This window comes from Simochromis diagramma, unplaced genomic scaffold, assembly GCF_900408965.1.
Source record: "Simochromis diagramma unplaced genomic scaffold, fSimDia1.1 OVJJ01000216.1, whole genome shotgun sequence".
NCBI classification, from domain to species: Eukaryota; Metazoa; Chordata; class Actinopteri; order Cichliformes; family Cichlidae; genus Simochromis; species Simochromis diagramma.
In genome coordinates, this window is record NW_024386883.1 from 9,179,016 (window position 1) to 9,195,456 (window position 16,441).

Here is a 16,441-nt window from a genome sequence, read left to right on the forward strand (position 1 = left end):
TTCATTAAAAACTTGATCTGGACTGTTAAAATGCAGAGAGGGTTTTTAATCAGTTTCAGCTGTTTTGGTCTCAATGAAGTTAACAGCAGGTGCACTAGAGGGCCAACAATGAGACAACCTCCAAAACAGGAATGATTTTAGAATTGGAGGCCACTGATATTTTATTTCCTTAACTTTTCTGACAGTTTTTTCTTTGTTAGTTTTGCATTTTGCATAAATAATTTAAAAAAAACAACAACTTTGCAGTGGGGATATTTATTTATTGACCTGAGAAAAGCCTTTGATACAAGTGACCATAACATATTGTTCCAAAAAAATGGAAATTAATGGTATGAGAGAGGTATAAAACAAAAAAAAAGTTATCTTGATAATAGACCGGCAGTTTGTACAAATTGGTCAATCAAAATCTGTGTGCTTGAATATTACTTGTGGTATCCCACAAGGTCCAGTATTGGGTCCCATACTGTTTACTATGTATATAAGTGACATCTGTACAGTGACAAACATAGTATGGTTTGTTGTTTTTGTACATGATACAAACGTTTTTTGTTCTGGGGAACACTTAAAACAGCTCTTTGATGTTGACAAAAAAGTAAATAATAAACTTAAATTTTGGTTGGATTAAAAAAACGTTATGAATTAAACAAAGTAACAATATTGCACAATTTAAGAACAAATATGAGCAATACATAATTGATGTATAATTTGTTTTGTCTGTTTTGTTGGGGTGTTTTTGTTTGTTTTTATCTGTGCTATTGTATAAAATGGGAATATCATTATGTTGGAGATATGAGAGAGTATTTGTCTGTGGGTGCATGTGTATTGTTACCATTTTGTAGGCAAACTAAAGGTCAGGACTGGATAAACCACTGCTTCTTCGTGCTCCCTTTTAATCACCTTTTGTTTTTGATTTACAGACCATTTTCAGTCTCCTCTGTTTGTTTTGTTGAAAATTTAATCATTCGAAATCAAAGGAGTAAAGAAAGAAAGTCAGTAACTCGTTCTGGTGTTTTTTGTGTTTGTCCAGGTCATATATGTCTAGATTCTTTAAATCGTCAAGCTCCACAAAGAACACACTGAGGTGTTTGTCCCTCTGGGTGCACTGTGTGAGTGCACTGTGCACACCGGTTTAGGTCAGCTTAGTATGTCATCATCCTGTCCCGTTTACCTTAGTGGACATCTGCTATGAGGTGGCATTAGAGGGCACTGAAGTGTCACTGATAAATGTGAAGCAGAATGTGCATCCCTGTCCATCAGCTGGGTACTCTGAGCCCTACAAACGCATGCTTGTAAATCATCATGGCAACTTACTCCAGTGACTACCTGTAGCCTGAAAGAGGCTGTAATCCACTGATATCAAAAGGACTTGGGATGTGTAATCGTGACATGAAGAGCAAAACAGATTTGTCAAAGTCAGTCCTCAATATGTCTCATTCTTTCAATAAGGAAAACACGCCATCAAGGTGCTTGTTGTAAAGATACTAAATTATGCAACAAAACCTTAAACCATATTAGATCATGACATCAAAATTCATTTGCATTTATAACATGTTTTCATCATCCTCTATGCGAGCACATTCTTGTTTCACAGTTAATGCTAGACATGAAAAGATATATATAAATAACAACCCTGAGCTAAATAAAAATAAATAAATAAATCCACTGGTATTAAATTTGTGTTTACTAAAGTTTTTTTTAGACTTTTTTAACATCCACCCTGCCTTTAGGGGCTAATTTTTATTTGTTTTTTTCCAGATATATTCATTCATTTAACCTGCTAGTACATGTGCATTACTGGGACTGTTCGTGTCATTGGTAAACTGGTCAAAAATAATCACACTGAGAAAGGGGGGGGGAATGGTAGATGTTATTTGTATACTAAAAGTTAGTAATTTTAGCTCCTATTAGGTGGTTGCCAGGCAATAATAAATCAAGTATATAGTTCAATAGTTATATAAAACAGTTTTTGTATCTAAATTTGATTTTACTGTAACAAAAATGATACTATTTTTTATAACATGTTAACAGATGTATAATTGCTAAAACCAGTCTGTTTTACCCTATTCTGGGGTGGTTTCTTGGCAACATGATGATACTATAATTTATGACATAGTTAAGAACCTTCAGTGGCCTATAATGGACCTGTGTATCTTCCTCCTAATGGTCTTATTATAGCAAGATATCTAACTTACTTTCACTTTTGCACTATACTACAGAAGATAGCACAGCCTAATATACTGCTAATATTTGTTTTTTCTTTATTCACCCAATTTCCTTTCTTGTCTTTTTTACTCCCTTATCTAAAAGCTTACCTTACAAGGGGCATTGCATCCCTCATTCTTCTTCTTCCTTTACCATATATACTTAAATCAGTTTGATAATACTTTTACTTTTAACCACCTGACTTTAAAAGCATTAGCATTATCTTAAGTGCAGTACTTTGTACTGTACTTCAAATTCCCAGTTGCTCCCCTGTTAGTGATTAAGAACATACGGCTGATGGGTATGGGTAGATTGATGGAGTATCGCTGTTTTATAGAATATCCAGAAACTCATGTATTGTCACCATCTCTCAGAAGTCACACAATTCTCAGAAAGCACTGCAAAGAAAGGATACGTGCCACAAGCTATAAGCTCCACACTCTAATCTAGCAAACATTGTACTTCAAAAGTTTCTTCTATGCATTAAGTACAAAGCAAATACATTCCATGACATGCCAAATATCAAATTAAAACCGCAAAGCTCCCAGCAGTCTTTCAAGTCCATGCCTTTGACATTTTATACTTCAGAGTTCCTAATAAAATAAAGTTGAAATGAAAAGGCTTTTTGTTGTCTGAATAAAAGCAAAGGTGCATAGTCTTGGGCAGTAGGACATAATCTTGTCATGTCAATTAACAGCATGAGAAACACAGAAGCTACTTTCACATAAAAATTTTAATTTGCCTCACTGTGTACATACATCTTTTTTTAAAATAAATTCTTTTAACCATTTAACCTTTTTCTTTCACCTTATCGATAGCAGCCCAGTTGGCATTTACAACACAATTTGGTTTACCTAAAGGTTAGGTGGATGGTTACATGCAGAATGTTCATGAGCACAAGACACAGTGTCCAATTGCTTCAGTGAAGCTGCTCTGTAGTGAGTTGTTGTTCTGAAAACTCCCCTGAGGTGATGATATGAATATAAATTGTGCTGCTATAAAGAGCATGCTTGAGGAGGAATATTAAGATTAATTTCCTGGATAAGGTAAAGTTGCTGATTATAAAGCGGCAACAACCTCACTCACACTTCACTGTTATTAAGGGAGGATTCGCCCTCCAGCCACGGAGGGTATTGGTGGCATTTTGCTTAAAAGAAATTCAAACGCATTCACTCTATCTGCCAATGTGTGCCTCCCTCCTTCTCACAGAAAGCAGCCTCTAATTAATTCATTAATAGCATGCAATTGTAAAGTTGCTTCAAACCAAAGTTCTCTATTATTATTATCTGTGTCTTTGCGACACTATATTTTCTTTCAAGGAAATGACTGAGCATTAGCCAAATAGTTATGCATTGCATATACAGACATGTCTGTATTCATGATATATCAGAATCAAGATATATCATGATTCTGATATATCAAACAGAATCATGATATATCTTATGAAGAAGAAATGACGAATCTGTTACCTATGTACACATCGAACAGTCTGCCGAGACCTTAGATCTTTTTTTTCAGTGTTAAGGTTTCCAGTCAATGGTTATGGTACTAATTCTTAGAGGAACTCAACCTGTTCTGCTCGAATTATATGCTGTTCTGTAACACCGTCACTGTGGTGGTGCTGCTGTATACAGAGAGTTAATTAGAACTTAGTTCATGAAAAAAGCAGCTGTAATTTACTACTAGTGAACAAAAACAGCATAGTTGCAGTTTACAAAACAAGCCAGTGAGCCAAAGCCACTTGAAATCTCTTTTAAATACAAATCTGAATTTTAATAGTAATAATTTAAATACTAAAAAGGAAAGGAGCTTCACTTTAAATATTTTTGGTGTGAAATCATTGTAGAAATCATTCTCTAAATATCTCCTATTTAAGAGGACCTAATGACATTTAAGTTTCTTACTGAGTGTTCATCCTTTGTGTCGGTTTTAAGGTGATGAGGAGCGCTGGTTAAATACCATGTTTCTAAGATTTTTAGGGTGGAGAATTTAGAAGCAGGATACATGCAAAGGCTGACACAGTGCACATTTGTCAGAACTACTTTTTCTTAAATCATGGTGAGAGAAAGACAGTGGAGTTAGATGGCACTGCAAAAGACAGCTTCATTTTGAGTTAACTATCCCTCACCTAGGGTTGATAATGGTAGACTCTCTCATAAGAGAGCACTCTGGACAAGATGTTCGGGTAACTGTACAAAATATCTTGGTCATGTCTTTTTTGGCACTAGACTTACAGTGTGTCCTAATTGTCATCAAATGCAATCATCCAGTCACTCCTCTAATGTCAGGCAGATGGTCAGCACTTACCCAATCATGTACTAACATGCAAATTAGTGTGTCTGTTGTTGGAAGCGGCTGGTGTAATTTTGTGCTTTTATGCAAATCAAGTTTCCATAGAAATCATAAATTGAACCAATCTTTTAGTTCAGATATTATACAATCACTAAATACAGAGGTGAATACAGCTTGCATCTTTCTTGATAACATAAGGCGAAAGGCTACAGCAAACAGCGCATTAGGGACACTTTGGGACTAAGAACAAAACCCACATACAACCTCTTTAACTCATGAAACAAGCGAGACAAGCGGAGAAATAAATAGCCTACTTAATCACTTGCAAATTCCATGTGAGGAAACATGCTGAAAATGGAAATATAACCATGCAGTCAGACGGCATAATTGCATTCTGTTTTGCCCTTAACAATTTACTCAACACGGCAGCATCTTTCAGGATGAAGCATTACACCATATTCAAAATAAAATATTGCACTATTTCTTTACGTTTGTCCGGTACAATATCCACTCACAGTCCGATATCTGTCTCTTTCCCTTTTTTTTATTCACATAAATAATGGAGGATCTGGTGTGACTACGATGAAAGTTATATAATTGCTGCCAAGTGAAGATTAAAAATAAGAAATCTTGGATTGTGCTCCTGCTTTGATATTATCAGATCACATTTTGAAGCTGTCATTGTGTCAACACAAAGCTCATACTTTTAATCATGGTGCGCTCATGAAAAAGTCATACCAAATAACAGTAGGGGAATTAAAAACATGACAAACAAGCGGGAACTCCATCAACAGCTCCTTCTACCCGCACTCTTACTTATGCACCAGGCAATCTTCTTCCTGTTCATTTCAGCTCTGGGCCCCAGGCTGGGTGTTGCAGAAATCAGGATGAAACATCCATGCTATATATCTTTTCCACTGTATAGTATGCTGTGAAGCTAGTGGTCCCCAGAGCACGCTGGAACACACATAAATTGAATTCAACAGAGAATTCCATTTGGGACCAGACATTTCCTGGAGCCATCAGCACTGGTATCATAATGTACAAAAGACACCCAGTATGTTTCAGCCAGAACAATGATGACTTCAAAGGCCCCACCCTGAAAGAGACTGTGAAGAATCTTTTTGTTTTTTAGGCAAACCTCAAGGTCATTTCTCTCTCAGAGATTCTACACTGAGAGTTACTTTTGGGTGCTTTTAGACTGCTTTAAAAAGAACACTGGTGAAAACAAGACTCATTTGCTCTTTCATCTCGTCTTTTCACAGTGTCCCACTTGTTCTTTGATCATGTGATGTGCCCTCTGACAATAAGAGGAGAAACAATCTAAATCTGCAAAAAGTTCTTAAGAGCAGTGTGTTGATGAATGTTAGTTTTTCTTTCAAACTTGGTGAGGCTTCAGGAAATCTGAGTTTCAGATCACATCTCAAAACTCTAAAGGTCACATTTGTCCAGTTACATGACAGATTGCATTTGCCAACACAACGGGCTACACACCACAGCAGCAAGATGTTTTGAAAGGTTTTATTTTGTTGAATAATTTATAGATTAGTTTAGATTATTGTATAATTTTAGATTATTTTATTATTTAATTTTCTTCTAGTACAGAAAAGTATTTTGCACAGACTAGTAATATTTGGTTAGGATATTGGTTCACAAGCTGGTCTCAGGGAAGTTCTCAGTTTTCTGAGCACATCACTGGTTCATCCCTAGTTAGTTGCATTTTTTTAGAATATATCATTAATACAAATATGCTGCTTTGTACAGTTTAGCCATTAAAAATTACTTATACATTTTTTACACTTGACAGCGGTTTGTAATCTAATGACTCTCACTTTGATCTGAAATAAGACTTGTGAAAATAAATCAGATGCAATACTTTTTTTTTTACCTGGGGCTTTTTTTCATTTATTATTCAAATAATAAATACCAAAGATTCCACAGATTTATTTTGGGAATTTTTCCAATTTAGGGAAGCTGTATAAGTCGAACTTAATGTTTTCTTAAAAACATTAAAAGAGCGAGTTTCTGCTGAGGAATACAGATTTTTAATTAAACACTGGCACTGGCAGATACCCAAAACCAAGTTATTGGTAGTGATCAGAATCAGGAAAAAGCTGGACCATTCACATTTTTAAATATTATACAATATCTTATAAAAACTTAAATAATAATCATTTGATTGTCACTCACCAAATCTTTAAATTTGAGGTTATAGCTAATTTTAATAATTATTTTTGTTGTTATTGTTGTTATTTGGTAACAATTCTTATACACATTTTCACATACCTTTGCACCATAAGTGCAACTACCTCATGGCTATGACCTTTTTTCTTTGAAATTAGAAAGTGTAATATGTGTGCACTATTTGGGAAAATGTTCCACTCATTCACCAGTTCACTGGCCGCTCAGGCACCAGCAGCGGTCAGCTATGCTGTGGTGTTTGCCTGACCTAGACTAACTGGTACCCGTTTGGTATTCACTATCCATATGAAGGCCACTTCAGCACATGGGAAGAAGGTGCCAGATCAATCCATAAACTGCGTGATCTTCTCAACCACTGGCCAGAACCACCCCACTCATATGTTCATTATGCAGACAATAAGAAAATGGGTTGAGTGTAATAAAGTTATTACCTGCCACTGCAGTTATTTGTTTGTGTGTCTGTATTTCTGCATGCATTTCTGTATTTCTGAGCATCTGTGTGCGTGTGTATGTTTGTGTCTGTGTGTTTATGCATACATGAGGGCCATTTCTGCTGCCAGCATGAGCTGTGGAGTGTCTGAGTCTCCAAAGGCACTGGCAGCCAATAGCTTCCCTGTCAAAGCGCTGCCTTATCTGATGATCCATGAGCGCGTGAAGCAGCAGTGAAAGCCAGCCCATGAAGTGGAAATATCACTTAATAATACCAGATCAGATAACCTCTTTCATAACACATGACCTTACAATTTATGGTGCATATAACGTCGTGGAATCACGAGGAACATTTCCTGGGCAAACAGAGATTATTGGCTGGCTTAGACGAATGTTTGCACCAGCTGAAGAAACTAAGGGGTAGCAGTGACTGATTGACTCGCTCATTCACTGTTGAGAGGCCTTTCAGAAAGACTTATATGGGAACTGCCCAACTGGAGTTTGTTAGACGCAAAAGCCAAAGACAGTTGGGAGAACACTGTTCCAGAGTTATTCTAAATCATTTCCCAAGTATAAAATTAACATTTACAAGAAATATTAAATCCAAGGGTAGATAGTTTAGATAAAATCTGTCATTTCAAAGTGATTACAAGTAATAAAATTGCTAATAATTTAAAAAAAAATGTTAAGAAGATAGGGGGAGGGGGAGAAGAAGATCCCATTGAGTCTACAATGGAATTTCTTATATCAGTAACAAGAAATTCCCTTAGCTGGCACATTGGTAAGAATTTAGAGAGTGACTTTTAAATTCTTCTTCGTAAAGTGTTTTTTCTGTAGAATTTAAACGTTGGTACTAGATTCAAATGTCAAGTTTTTTGCAGTTTCTTTTTTATGCATTCCCTAAAACAACAGCAAACTGTATGACCACAGCAATTTTGTGAGTTGTCTTCAGTTATTACCATGCACTCACAGCATTTAGGCTCTACAAGTAGAGCAGAGTGATTCACAGACCATTTTTGAAGGTTTTTTTCCTCCTGGGCAAGCTGCCCTGCATTGTTGATGGGGGTTGCTGCAGTTGTGTGCACAGCCCATAAGGAAGACTGCAGACATTAGTAAGGGCTTTTTACGATTTCAATATTGCTGTTTTTATGCTTGAAAAAAAAAAAGAATGATCAATCAAAGAAAATGCAAAAGAAGTGGTCTTTGCAGCAAGAATATGAAGGAAACACCAATTTTTAAGTATACAGGTTAATTGTTGACGTGCTGTTATTTGTTAGTGCATTAAAATGAAATAAAACAACCGTTTCCATTTCAAACAAACACAGATCCTGAAATGTGGGGTGTGACTGACTCAAATTCACTAAAAGCTGGAAGAAACAGACTCAACAACGTTACAACAGAGTGGACAACAGCAGCGCGCAGCAATTTAAAATAAACCAGACATGAACTTTGATTATTGCTGCACCAGAACCTCCGGTGAGTCTATCAGTGTGAAAGTTGCTCCTAGCTGAATTCAAAAACAGAGCCATCACATCCTGCCGCAGAGGCTTCCAGTACCTCGCCTCTCCAAAATGAAGTCGTTCTGACTCGCATTCATCACAACATAACCAAGTTGATCACAGGAAGTCCTCCGCTCAGCGTGAATGCACAAAGTCATCACTTCAGTTGACTGGTGGCTGCACGCAATATATGAGAAGCATCCATTCACATTAGCACCCCACCCACTCATACCACATCACTCACATTCTCTCTCGGCTACTCCATACTGATAATGGATTCCTGTCTTACCGTAAGCATTTGAGTGTGTGTGTGTGTGTGCGTGTGTGTGTGTGTGTGTGTGTGTGTGTGTGTGTGTGTGTGTGTGTGTGTGTGTGTGCAGGTGGGTGGACAGGCACGCATTACTTATCTTGTGGGGACCTACTGTAAATTTCTAATAGAATGTCATTGTGGCTTAGTGAAAGGTTAAGGTTAAGTTAAGATTAAGGTAATGCTAGAGTTGAACAAGTTGTAGTTACAGTAATGTTAGTAAGTCTGCAGGAAGTGAATGCGAGTCAGTGTATTGCCCTTTGAAGCTATGAAAACATGCTGTCTCAGCAGCAGTATATGTGTCTAGAAAACATAATGTGCTCCATTTTGTTGATACTTCATTTCAATATCTGAATGTCATATATGGTCATATAAATATACATGCTGAACATAAAACTGGAGAGTCAATATAAACTGACATGCCAGAAATGTGACTGACACGATCTCCTTTCAGCTGTTTACTTTATGTTACAGAGAGACACACGCAATTACACAGGCTGACAATTTCCTCTTAAGAATGAGGGTTACAATATGAGACACATCTATCTGTGTAAGCAGGAGGACCAAAATACATCACTGTCACTGAAACAGAATGGGAGGGATGGGTATGCAAAAGCAAACAGTTCAAAACCACTTGGATTTAAAAGCAAACTTCACAAAGAAAACCAACTGAAGGCTAAATGTTAACTGGGGAAAAAAAGAGGGAAATAACACCAAAACTGGGAGATTTTAAAAACCCCAAGTTGCTCCAAGGCCACCTGATGCTTTTAATACACGTTATAATCAAGGCTGAGATGCGTCTATATCCTTGCTGGTTAGTCAATTGCATCTTCAATTTGTAATGTGTGTCTCCAAAGCAATGATTATAAAATAGTTTGAATGAAGCAACATTCAATTTATCAGTTTTCCTTTAGCCTCCATCAATGATCTGATGATTTAAGTGTCCAAAAAATGAGATTAAATTCCAATTGTTAAAAAGAAATCAAATATTGCTTTTTTTCTCATTACTTTCACTTAATAAAACAAAAAAAACCCAAAATGCAAAAAATGATTTACCATCGCCGAGCTTTAAAATACTTGTGCACAGACATTTATTACCCTTCCATTGTGTTTCTATCTTCCTTGTCTCTCATCCTGCTCTCTCTCATTTATCCGTACTTCTGATTGGCTGCAGAAGCCTCAGTGCTACACATATAAAGCCAGAAAAGACAGAGCATGCAGTTAGCAGTTGACGCCTCAGTCCCGCCGTCACCTCTAACAGCACTGGTATCCTTCTGCTGCTTCTCCGGTTTCTATTTATGAATTAGGAGCTGAGTTGGGAGTTACTGGCAGTTTTTTAGTTTGATTAGTTTATCTTACTAATATTAGTTTAGGGGAGAAGATGGACTCTATTGTGTGGCTGGCTCATGGTCTTCTTTTCTTTGTTTTCCTCCCCATCTCCCTTGTTTGTGTTTGTGCTTTGTAAGTAATCAAACTTTCATTATTAAACGTTTGTTGAACTGAAGCAGTTTAGGGATGGATTTAGGGACCGTGACAACAGAAACGTCTAAAAAATGCAGCATAACGGGAATTATTTTCTTTCTCACTCTCTTGTTTTTTTAACTATCAGAACATGATGCCTACATCAACAAAAGTGCAACTCAACAGTCCAGACAGATATTCAGAGATTCAGTTGCGTTGCGCTAGGAGCAAATGCAGCTTCGAAATGCAAGCGTCAGTCAGAGATGAATATCAAACTCAATTCCACCATCAAGCCAGGGTCTTTCTGTGTGGAGTTTGCATGTTCTCCCCCTGTTTGCGTGAGTTCTCCCTGGGTACTCTGGCTTCCTCCAACAGTCCAAAGACATGCACTTAATTGGAAACACTAAATTGTGAATGTGAGTGTCACCTTGAGGTGACTGCTGAAGCCACATTATGATTGGACTGTGAGCGTCTGGGCACATCCACCTGATAGAAGACCTAAAAAATTATAGCGGGATTAAATACCCCCATCTGGCCTGGAAACACATCAGGATTACCCAGGAAGACCTGAAGGACATGGGTGGGGAAAAGGGCATATGGACTACATGCATAGTTTGCTTCAACTGCACTGATTTAAACTGATGAATCTGTTGAGATGCAAGATGGGTCTTGTCCCGTACCAGTTCTGTAAGCAGTGTGTGTGTTTCTGTGTGGATTTAAGATCTAAATCATCTAAACGTCACTATTCATGATTTAAGTCACTGTTGCCTCTGCCATGTGAAAAGTTAAAGATAAAAGGCAGACTGGGGTCAATTTTTTTCAGGATTGTACAGGGAGTGCAGAATTATTAGGCAAATGAGTATTTTGTCCACATCATCTTCTTCATGCATGTTGTCTTACTCCAAGCTGTATAGGCTCGAAAGCCTACTACCAATTAAGCATATTAGGTGATGTGCATCTCTGTAATGAGAAGGGGTGTGGTCTAATGACATCAACACCCTATATCAGGTGTGCATAATTATTAGGCAACGTCCTTTCCTTTGGCAAAATGGGTCAAAAGAAGGACTTGACAGGCTCAGAAAAGTCAAAAATAGTGAGATATCTTGCAGAGGGATGCAGCAGTCTCAAAATTGCAAAGCTTCTGAAGCATGATCATCGAACAATCAAGCGTTTCATTCAAAATAGTCAACAGGGTCGCAAGAAGCGTGTGGAAAAACCAAGGCGCCAAATAACTGCCCATGAACTGAGAAAAGTCAAGCGTGCAGCTGCCAAGATGCCACTTGCCACCAGTTTGGCCATATTTCAGAGCTGCAACATCACTGGAGTGCCCAAAAGCATAAGGTGTGCAATACTCAGAGACATGGCCAAGGTAAGAAAGGCTGAAAGACGACCACCACTGAACAAGACACACAAGCTGAAACGTCAAGACTGGGCCAAGAAATATCTCAAGACTGATTTTTCTAAGGTTTTATGGACTGATGAAATGAGAGTGAGTCTTGATGGGCCAGATGGATGGGCCCGTGGCTGGATTGGTAAAGGGCAGAGAGCTCCAGTCCGACTCAGACGCCAGCAAGGTGGAGGTGGAGTACTGGTTTGGGCTGGTATCATCAAAGATGAGCTTGTGGGGCCTTTTCGGGTTGAGGATGGAGTCAAGCTCAACTCCCAGTCCTACTGCCAGTTTCTGGAAGACACCTTCTTCAAGCAGTGGTACAGGAAGAAGTCTGCATCCTTCAAGAAAAACATGATTTTCATGCAGGACAATGCTCCATCACACGCGTCCAAGTACTCCACAGCGTGGCTGGCAAGAAAGGGTATAAAAGAAGAAAAACTAATGACATGGCCTCCTTGTTCACCTGATCTGAACCCCATTGAGAACCTGTGGTCCATCATCAAATGTGAGATTTACAAGGAGGGAAAACAGTACACCTCTCTGAACAGTGTCTGGGAGGCTGTGGTTGCTGCTGCACGCAATGTTGATGGTGAACAGATCAAAACACTGACAGAATCCATGGATGGCAGGCTTTTGAGTGTCCTTGCAAAGAAAGGTGGCTATATTGGTCGCTGATTTGTTTTTGTTTTGTTTTTGAATGTCAGAAATGTATATTTGTGAATGTGGCGATGTTATATTGGTTTCACTGGTAGAAATAGATAATTGAAATGGGTATATATTTGTTTTTTGTTAAGTTGCCTAATAATTATGCACAGTAATAGTCACCTGCACACACAGATATCCCCCTAAAATAGCTAAAACTAAAAACAAACTAAAAACTACTTCCAAAAACATTCAGCTTTGATATTAATGAGTTTTTTGGGTTCATTGAGAACATGGTTGTTGTTCAATGATAAAATTATTCCTCAAAAATACAACTTGCCTAATAATTCTGCACTCCCTGTATTATTGCTTTCAGTAGGAGTGTCAGCTGGGGGAAGTTGTCGGAAGGAAACAAGAAGAAACAGACAAATGCTTTTTTTGTCCTGAAGTATGCTCTAATTGTGGGTAATAGAGCCCTGGAGATCACAGTTGGTCACCACATTATACATCACCATATTGTAAGATCACTTCATGTGTTCATGTAATTTTTCAGTGGACGGTGTCTTAGTATGCATGCAAGCTATAGTATAACAGGAACAACTGAAACAAAGTTTCAAAAGAGGCCTATGGATTTCTTAAAAACTTTGACCTTTTCCTTGACTTTCTCTTCACACACCTGGGCAACACTTGCTCACAATTGAGAGCAGGAAGATGGACCCAGCCTCCCTTACAACCAACTCAGTCCTACCCACCCTTTTTGATCTGACCTTTGAAAGTTTTCTTTAGTATTTATGCTACATGTGATTAATGTAAGAGGCGCAAGAGACCAAGAAGTGCATCTTTTCATCCTTAACGTAACTGGGCTACTGTATTGTCATTCCTGTTGGTTGTTGTTAGTCTCTACCTATATTTCTTTGGTGGTAGTAAGCATTAGAAAGGGTTTGAGAATCTACTGAAGAAACAAAGAAATAAAAAGCTTGAGTCAGTGGGAGAGGAGCAGAAAATAAAACACCGCAGAATGAAAAGGACCAACGGGACTGTTGTTTTCTCTGCCCCTGATTTTATTCCTCGGGCACTTGGAACGAAAAAGTGAAGCAAAGAGCAATAATGATAAGGACAGAGAATAGAAAGAAATGGCAGCAATTCTTCCAGAAAGAGAGGATGAAATCACAGCTAAACCCATTTCTTGCAGGATGAAGGGGGCTAAGGAGAGGCAAATACAGACGGGAATATAGTCAGCAAACAACAAAGGTCTCAAGCACCTACCAAACACTGCCATCGTGGGTGGGGGAAATGCAGGGAGGAAAATAGAGAGACGAAGGCTAATAAGCGAAATGACTACACAATGAGACAGAAGCTCAACCCTGAATTAAAAAAAGAAAAACATCTGTCGGCAGCTGCAACACTGGCAGCTATATCACTCTGTTCACTTCAGGTCTAATGTTTGGAATCAGTAAAACAAGCAGTTGCAGATTGTTTACGGAAGAGAGGAGGCTGTGCTCTCACCACAACACCACAATGTTTCAAATGTTCGGGAGAAAACTGAAACCTATCTGATCTGCATGGCTGGCTCAGAATCAAATCCTTAAAGCAGCAGGAAATATGGAAGAGGAAGGTGAGACCTGAGAAGACAAACAAAAAACAGAGAAAAATATGCTTGTGCCCTATATGCTCAACGCCCACTTGTAGATTTCATTCCAAAGCATATTTCTGTGTTGCCACTGAGCCATATCTAAGCATCCATTGATAGTTTGCAATAACGTTAGCTGTAAAACTGCTAAAAACAGAAAACTTTGTAATGCAGCAGACATATACTGAAACCATTACTGGAAAGTTAGCTGTGCTCTGATTAGCCATCATGTGTTTGTTTCTCTGCTGTCCCTTTTTCTGTTTTGCTTCCCCTTTTTAAAAAATGTATTTAGTTCAAGTTATCAGTGTTTGGAAGGAGGGCATTGCATGTAGCTGTACATCACAGATTACTAGTTACGCAGTTTTGAATGTAATGAGTAAGCATTTTAATGTGGACTACATTTTCATCACAGTCCACATCGGAGCGATTTGAAAAGGGAAAACATTATTGAATTCCAAGGAACGACAGTGCCGGCAGCCTGGCCTCGTTCACTGGTTGCAAAAAGATTGGACTGGCAGACAAAAAGTGGTTGAAATTTTGAAAAAGGAAAATAGAAAAGAACTTGTCAAAAACAGTGCTACATTTTGTGCTTACTACAAAATGAATTGAACTGTGCTAATGTGAATGAATCCCCCTCTTCATGGTGTTGCATTCAAGTTCATTATAGTAACTTTGCTAACCTGCGTTGTCCGCAAATATAAATGAAGGTATTCCTGCAGAACAAAAGCATGCAATGCAACAAGATGACTGGTATAGTCTACAAATATTGTACACATTTTTTTTATAAGAGGTAATTAGAATATTTTTGGATGTATCCCATCTCAGTAGCTGTAACTGATTACAAATGCATTTTTTTGTAATTTAATCATCCAAAGAGTTGCTTATATAATATACATAGAATATTCTGTTGCACTGAAAACTTTATTAACAAATATCCAGATGGCCCATGTGGTGTGCTTAACAGCACAGAATTAAGATGCCCTAAGTGTTACAGTGAGAACACAAACCACCTGACCAGTAAACAGGAGCTGGAAATCAAAAATCCAAACAAGGCAAAGTCCTCCAAAGGCCTTGAGAAGGTATTAACACTAGCATACTACCCAAAATCACACACACGATATAAAAAAAAACATTTTTAAAGAGATTGTAAGTTCAAAAGTAAATTGAATAGTTATTTTAAATATTCATTTTTGGATTAATGGTTGCCAATTTCATATAAATATTTTTCTTTAGCGTTTGTCTGTTTTTGAGTCTAATTTTGATTGGTTGGTTTGCGCATTGTGGCACATCTCTCCAGCCGCACAATGTTTTTTAGCTGAAAAAAAGAAACAAAGCATAGCTGATCACGTATTCATCGTGTATTCATCCATGAAAGAGAAGTGAGGCTTGGTGAAGTTAAGAAGTAGAACAAAGAAGAGCGTCTGCAAAGGGCGAATGATGTCTGATAACAGAAGGCAGAGTGACATTTGTTTTCGAGTGTCGCACGAAAACAGGGGAGTGAACTCTGAAAAGGCTAGTGTCCCCTGTTACACCTCACACACACGCACACACACACAAGAAAATATAACACACACACACACTCCTAATCAGGATGAATGAGATTTGCGCTTCAACAAGGACATGTCATTATATTATGAGACAACTACATTATTGCTCTGATCCTACCATTTTAACAGCTTAGTGTGTGCGTGTGCATGTGTATTTCTGTGTGTGCGCGTGTTTGTGTGTGTGTGTGTGCATGACAGTCTTAATTATTAAAATGGGATCATTGCACCTAAATGTCAGCCTGTAACAGTTTTAATTGGCTAAATGAGTTTCTGAAGTGATGGATGTAGATAATTGTCTTGCTCCATTTGCTTGTTTCTCATCCCAGCACACACAAGCATGTTCATGTACAAATGAGCCTGCTGCACTCCTGAGATCATATCAGTCCCTGGTATGGCTGGCACTTGCATGCACACACAAAGACAGGTCTGCAGATTGGACTTTTGTTAGCGTTGGTGCCTTGGTTGTGTTGACTTTTGTAAAGGCGCACACACTGCTTACTAATCCCTCTAAAGCTTTGGCCAGGTTAATCTAGTAGTAAACAATGTGTCTCTGGGCCAGAATGCTGTCTGATCTTATCTATATAGTCTGCGCGAGTGTGTACTTGCATGCATTTGTGCATATGTGCTGTGGGATGTTTACACTTTGATGCGGTTGCTGTTGCCCCACAAAACCAATTTATCAACAGACCTCCTGTCTGCAGACCATAATCACACAGGTTCACAGCCAGCAAATCATCTTCTACACACAGGTAATACTGGCTTGTGCGGTTAGGAGACCATTATACAGGTTGTATGTGTACATAGGGCTCTCAGTAGCAAACCATTACTTTTTCAAACAAA

The 16,441-nt window shown here is 38.2% G+C and overlaps 1 protein-coding gene across 1 annotated transcript in view; it reads right to left on the bottom strand.

The window, feature by feature from the left end:
* The window catches only part of kctd16b (potassium channel tetramerization domain containing 16b), a 93,172-nt gene that overhangs the window by 61,565 nt on the left and 15,166 nt on the right, over nucleotides 1-16,441 (bottom strand). The window lies entirely within an intron of this gene.